Consider the following 6,995-nt stretch of genomic DNA (forward strand, 5'->3'; position numbering starts at 1 on the left):
ATTTTTTTTAGCCTCCATTCTCTTTCCCTATTTGGCCCATTTATAACTTCTAAGGATCTGGAGGGTCTAATTTGGAATTTTCCTGCCTGTTTTACCATTATAGTCCTTGCTTAGTCAGCCTCAGTGGTTTGTGGTTGCCTATTTCTAGGATACTGATCTGCTTGATTTTCCTGTCTTTTGTTACTATTCTTTCTCAAGGCAGCCTACTTCTCTTCTCCTGAGCCAACCAACTGTACCATCCTCCTGGGTTCCTGCTAATTATTAATTATTATTAACAGTATTTATATACCGCTTTTCAACTAAAAGTTCACAAAGCGGTTTACAGAGAAAAATCAAATAACTAAATGGCTCCCTGTCCCAAGGGCTCACAATCTAAAAAAATGCAAATGAATACCAGCAGACAGCCACTAGAACAGACAGTGCTGGGGTGAGGTGGGCCAGTTACTCTCCCCCTGCTAAAAAAAGGAGCACCCACTTGAAAAAGTGCCTCTTACCCAATTAGCAGGGGGGTCAATGAGTCAAGTACCAGCACAGCCACCTAGGAATAGAGACACAAATTGAAAATGGGGCCATCGTTCTTGGAAATGTAACACCATTCTTCCATCCAGGATTTTCCATCATGAACTCTGAATCTTATGGAAGTCCTATCCTGGATTATGTGATAAGAGCATGGATAAGGATTGGTTGGCATAACCATGGATTCGCCCCAGGTTGTACTTTGTTCCTGAGCAAAAGAGTCTTTGGAAGAGATGAGCATGGAGAACCATTGCAGAGGTTTGAATGAAGGAAAAGCTCTGTATTCCTTTAACATTACAGCATAAACAATGCTCATTCAAACCTCTGCAATAGTCCTCCACGCTCACCTCTGCCAAAGACACTTCTGCTCAGGAGCCTTTTAGGGAACAAAGTATAACCTGGGAAGAGCCCATGGTTCTGCTTACCAACCCTAAGAGAATATTAGTTCCCTACTCTTATCACATAATACAGCTCTTCAACCCATGGAATTCCAAGATTCTAGGAACTAACTTGGTTATCAGCTTTCCTGAAGGCCCAACCTTATTAGCACTGTATGCCACCAGAATGAGTGTTCCGGTAGTGTATGGTACTTTCGAGCAGTTACAAAAGGTGACATGCCAGAGCAGCAACTGTTACCCTGCACATGCCTGATCTCGCCTGATCTCGGAAGCTAAGCAGGGTCAGGCCTGGTTAGTACTTGGATGGGAGACCGCCTGGGAATACCGGGTGCTGTAGGCTTATACCATAGTCTTTCGAGACTGAAGGTTGCCAACCAACCAACCAGAGCACATGACCTGGCCACTGCCACAAGCAGTAAGTGGTCAGCTCCGTGTGCCAACAGACAACAGATGCCCTACAGGTAAGTGTAGGAGGGAGATAGGAATGAGTGAAATAGAGTGCAATGGGGGCAGGGAAGAGGGTGGATTGGGATCAGGAAGGGGGTGGGTTTGGCAGTTGCAGTTTCCACCAACCCCCTCCTGGCCTCGATTCCCAGGTCCATGCAGACTTGTGCCAGCTATAAACAAATGTTCCCTTACCCCAAGGAGGTCTACAGAGGCTGAAACTTCCCTGCAGGATGCAGCCGGCACCATATTGGATCCTCTGCATAGAATTGGCCTGTGAGTGTCTCAGTAATCAATAGATCTGACCAGAAAGAAAAACTACTCTCTGAATTAGATTTGAGAGTTCCATTTTAGATTCAATCGCTGCTTCCAGAGTAATTGCTTAGAGGTTCACACCTCATGTGTTATCTTAAACGAATGCTGTGAGTATAAGTTCATCAGTAGTGCCACTAACACACTAGACCTAACAACAGCTGTTACTTTTAATCAAATCAATGGTTTTACAAATGTAAGTAGGACTTGACCTCGTCAGAGTCATTATAGTCCTTGGCACTTAAGAATCTGTACAACCAAATTATGAAACAATTTGTGAATTGATCCAATAGTGTTTAGCTATGTCTGTGCTTGGTCTGCAGATTCACCTCCGACTGTTTTCTATAGTTTTCTTAGTAATGTTGAGTGTGGTACATGTATTTGCAATATCTAACTATTTAAGATGAGAAATCATAAACTTTGGCATTGCCTTGATTTTCCTCTTCTTAAAATATTATGTTTATATTTAATAATAACTTGTACTAATTCAGGGCTCTGAAGACCAGGTTTTTCTATTTAGCATTTTTTTTGCTAAAATTTTGTTATCCATTACTTTTTTAATAAGGCTGCAGTCTTGCTCACACTTTCCTGAGAGTAAGTCCCATTGAGTTCAGTGCACTTACATCTGAGTAAACATGCATAGGATTTAGCTGTGAACTCCTTTGTTCGTGTATCCAAAGAAGTATGTTTTTAAAGCTTCTATAGACTGCTTATAGGAGATTAATAATGCACAGAACAAATATACCTTCTAGTCACAACTATATAAATGTTTGACATGCTTATAGTTAGACCTTAGGGGATCTAACCCCCTTAACTACATTAGGGCCCAATCTTATCCAATTTTCCAGTGCTGGTGCTGTTGTGCCTATAGGGCACTATAGGGTATGTAGTGCTTCCTGTGTTGGGGAGGCAGTCTCGGAGGCCTCTTCAAGGTATGGGAACATTTGTTCCCTTACCTCGGGAATGCATTGCGGCTGCCCCAATGCTGGAAATTTGGATAGGATTGGACCCTTAGTTGCTTAGATGAATAAAGATTATTTATAACAAATTTATCCAGAAGTAACCATGTGTCTTGTGAAAAATAGATCTAATGTTGTCATTATGTCTGTTTCTATTTTTATGAGATAAAAAAAAAAAAAACAAAGTGTGAATGAACCAGATTTTTTTTTTCTGGATTCTCTTTGAACTTTATTTAGAAGTACACATCTAGATATACATCTAGTTCTTATGATTTAGATATATAGGCGTGTCCCCTTATCTGCAGGGTTTCCATTCCAGAACCCCCCGTGCATACCAGAAACTGTGGGTACAGACGAACCCCTGTCCCCGTGGTCTGGACCCTCAGAAGGCGAGGGGAGCCATGCTCCCCTCCCTTCCCCTCCAGAGGAACTTCTGAACCCAGTAGAGGCCGTGGTCATCCATCCACGGCCTCTGCCAGGCTCAGACTGAGCTGTAGAGCTCAAAACACATTATATCCGTTTCATATCAGAACCAGAAGTGATGTTTTTAAGGCCTTATAAGGCATTGGGAGGCCTGGGGAAGTCCCTGGGCCTCCCAATGCCTTATAAGGCCTTAAAAACGTCACTTCCAGTTTCTCCGTCTTATAAAGTGTATTGTAAGCATCTGATAAGCTGCCATATAAGATGTCTGCAGCCTCTGCTGGGCTCTGAAGCCCCTCTGGAGGCATACATGGGATGGGTTCCCGTGGACCCAATCCGTGAATAACTGAATCCATGGATATAGGACCCCTGTACATACGGCTGGTGAATATCCTTTAGTTAGATATCCTTCCTTGTTGGCAACCTTCAGTCTCGAAAGACTATGGTATCGCGCTCTGAGTGGTGGTGTTAGACATAAGGATGAGTGAATATCCCCTTCCACTGTTCTGTGGGTTCAGTCTCCCCTGAATTCCACTTTGCCATCTGGTTTGACTTTCTGAAATTGATTTTGGAATTGGTGTATGTGTAGTTTGCTGCAGTTTTGGGTTTGCATCTTCTTTTTCCTTACAAGTTACAGGCCAGAGTATGTGCACATTGGTCAAATCACAGAGCTCAAAAAGGAATTCTGATGAAGTTATATGATCACATTAAGATTCCTTTTTGCATGTGCACATCAATAACCTGTGAGAAATAAAAATATACGTGCTATAAATGGGTGTTGTGGAATAAACCCTAAACATCGCAACCAGGTATTCTGAGATGACATTGGGGGAAGGGAGGAGCCCCGGCATGACCAGGAAGAGGTTGCAGACAGTCCGGTCTTTAAATGTTGTGGTTTTGCTCCACTACAGTAGGAACAGCTATTTTTAGCTTTCTCCTTCACTTTCTAATTCTTCTTAAAGGGTGTCCCTTGCATCTGCGAAACCGCGGATAACTTAAACAGCGGATACCAAATCCATGGATACTCTGTTATGTCTGCACCTAGATTTTCTTCCTTTGTGTTTGCTTCAAGAGGTAACCCTCATCTTTTTCAACACTTGCTACAGCTTTCTCAAGTAATATTCTCCTTTTCTGATAATCTAATTTAGGACTGCTTCAGGGCGCAATCCTAACCCCTTATGTTAGTGTTTTCCAGCACTGACATAAGGGCAATGCAGCTCTGAGGTAAGGGAACAACCATTCCCTAACTTTGAGGAGGCCTCCATGAGTGCCACCCAGCTGCAGGATGCAGCACACATCCCATTGGCAATGCTGAATGCATAGCATGTGTTCCACCATTGAGTTACAGACCCCCTCCCATATGTTCTATACAATTCCCAACACTCTATTACTCTATCAAATGGCATTAGTAATAGTAGTGAGTCCGGAATCTTTGTCCCCTCTTGCAGACAGAAAATCATGAGCTATCAATATTCTTTCCTCAGATGCCTAAAGCACCTTCTGCCCAAAGTGCACAAATTGTCTAAGGGCCCAATCCTATACTTACCTAGCACCACCACTGAACCCTAGCATTGGTACTGAGTGTCATAAATATGCCGTAAAGCATATTTACAGCACACGGAGAGTAGGGTGGTCTGGCGCTGGGCCCGTGCCAGTCGGGCATTGGACCTAGCGCTGGCAGGAGGAGGACACACTGCTGGCAGGGGTAAGTGAGACTGCTGGGCAGTGGTGTGGCCTCTGAGGGACTGGGGGGACAAGGACAGGATGGAGGAGGAACTAGGATGAGAGGCGGTGGGACCAGCGGAGTTTTGCTCTGACAGTTCCTGAACTCTGTGTCAGGCCAAAAGGACACACAGAGACTCTAATGTCTGTGCCAGCAAAATAGCTGGCACAGATGCGAAGGGACCCATTGCCGAGACCAGGGCTGTCCTTGGGGGAAGGGAATGAAAGTGCTCTTTCCCCCAGGAAACTCCTGGCAGCTTCCCAGTGCCTGCTGGATACAGCAGCAGCTGCTTTGGCACTGCTGCCCCAGCGGGTGCAGGGAAACATAGGATTGGGCTGTAAGGCCTTAGGATTAACTATCAAGACAATTCATGTGACAGTAGCAGAGGAAGGGCAATACTTCCAGTGCTGGTGAAAAAAAATTGGTGGCAGTCAGCTGCTGGGACTGCCAGGACCCCAAAATATATGACAGAAACATTAACAAAGGTGAGCCATTGTGGCAGTTATGAAAAAGCTAACCCCCTCAAGTGGGTTGGCCTTAGGAACCCACATATAGGAATATATCTTTTGCTGAATTTGCTCTTTTAGATCTCTAAACTGCCATGACGGTAACAATTCTCTTAATATGTATGGTGTGATAAATGCTGCAATTCTTTTAAAAAATAAAGCAAAACAAAACAGCTTGATAATTAAAGATGGTAAGCAAACAAAATGTCTGTTGACAGAATGTTAAAAGCTCATTTATTCCCCTCCCGCAGCAGAGGTTCCTCACAGTGACACCTATCACCAGGGCTTTTTTTTGTAATAGAACACACCTGAACAGCATTCTGGCACTTTTTTTCCCCCTTTCACTGAGAGAGGGATTCGAACCTCTGACCTCATGCTCCACTTTTTTTTTTTTTTTGCACCTGCAGCTCTGACCTTGTGCTCCACCTTTTTTTTTTTAAACTGTGGGCTAGGGAAGGATTCAAACCTCTGACCTCATGCTCGCCAGCCTGGCACTCTCTCCATTGGGCTATAGGAAAGCCTGTAGTCAAAGTGCTCAGAACTAATATATAAGGTCTTGAGCCCAGCTGGTGGCCATCAGCGCCTCAAGTATTAGTCCCAAACACTTTGAGTCTAAGAGTTCCTATGACTCAATTGCTAAAGTGCTGGTCTGTGGACCCAGAGGCTAGGGGTTCAAATCCCTATGAGGAAGAATTTTTTTTATTTTAGGAGGGGAGATGCTCCATGGCTGCAAAATATAAAGGTTGGTTGCCAGTTGCCAAAAGAGGAGTCCAGTTGAGGCTGCAAAACTCCTCAAAGTTCAGTTTATAAATAAATAAATAAATAAATAAATAAATAAATAAATAAATAAATAAATAAATAAATAAAAGATTAACAAGTTGTGAGTTCCTGCACCTTTTTTTTTTTTAACAAAAAAAGCACTGCCTATCACCATTAGTATGAGACAGACCCATGCAACTTCCTATGTGTAATGAGTGTGTGGTCTAAATTATTACATCATAGGCCAGCAACCAATGAGAAAGGACACTGGGCTATTAAATTACCCTGGCATGACTTTCCTGATTGCCTGTGCAGCACAGTCCTATCCAGTCCCATCCAGCACATTGCATCCCAGAGCAATGTGTGAGCCACTGAAAGGGGCTAAAGAAGTCTTTCTTGCCATTTAATTCTCTATGGGTAGGCAAGTAACTACACACACTAAGGTTGGGAGTTAAAAGCTAACAAGTTCTGTTATTTTTTGCTGAGTGCTTGCACGTGCTGTGGACCTTCTTTAATCTCAACAAGTGTCTTAGCTCATTTTTCCCAGTTTGGTGGGCAATGTTTTGATGAGTACTTGTGCGGGAACATTGTTTTCCAGTGAAACTTCAAACTGGAAAACCTTTGAAGCTAGCTGATGACCCAATCCTATGAGCAGGACCTCTGAGAGGAATTTTATCAGGGGGTACAAACTTTCTTTGGGGCCTCTTTGCAAAGGGGCAGAAGTGAAACAGAGCAGGGGAGGGTGGTGATGGGCAAGCAGAATGGGGTCAGGGAGGAGCAAAACAGGATGGGGAGAGGGTGGAGACAGCTGGAAAAGCCTTCTGAGCCCTGATCTACCCACCCATGTGACATCGGCAAACAGATACAGTAATACAGAAAACCAAACACACTCCTAAGCATATATGTCTTGCTAGTAGCTGCAGCTGCATGCTTGGGGTAGTGTCCCCAGCATCCCATG

The 6,995-nt window shown here is 43.8% G+C and overlaps 1 pseudogene; it reads left to right on the forward strand.

Annotated features, from left to right (window-relative positions):
* The first annotated feature begins 1,137 nt into the window (after nt 1–1,137).
* On the forward strand, nt 1,138–1,254 carry LOC136650106 (5S ribosomal RNA; annotated as a pseudogene).
* The last annotated feature ends 5,741 nt before the right edge of the window (nt 1,255–6,995 follow it).

The sequence above is a fragment of the Tiliqua scincoides genome, chromosome 4 (assembly GCF_035046505.1).
Source record: "Tiliqua scincoides isolate rTilSci1 chromosome 4, rTilSci1.hap2, whole genome shotgun sequence".
NCBI lineage: Eukaryota > Metazoa > Chordata > Lepidosauria > Squamata > Scincidae > Tiliqua > Tiliqua scincoides.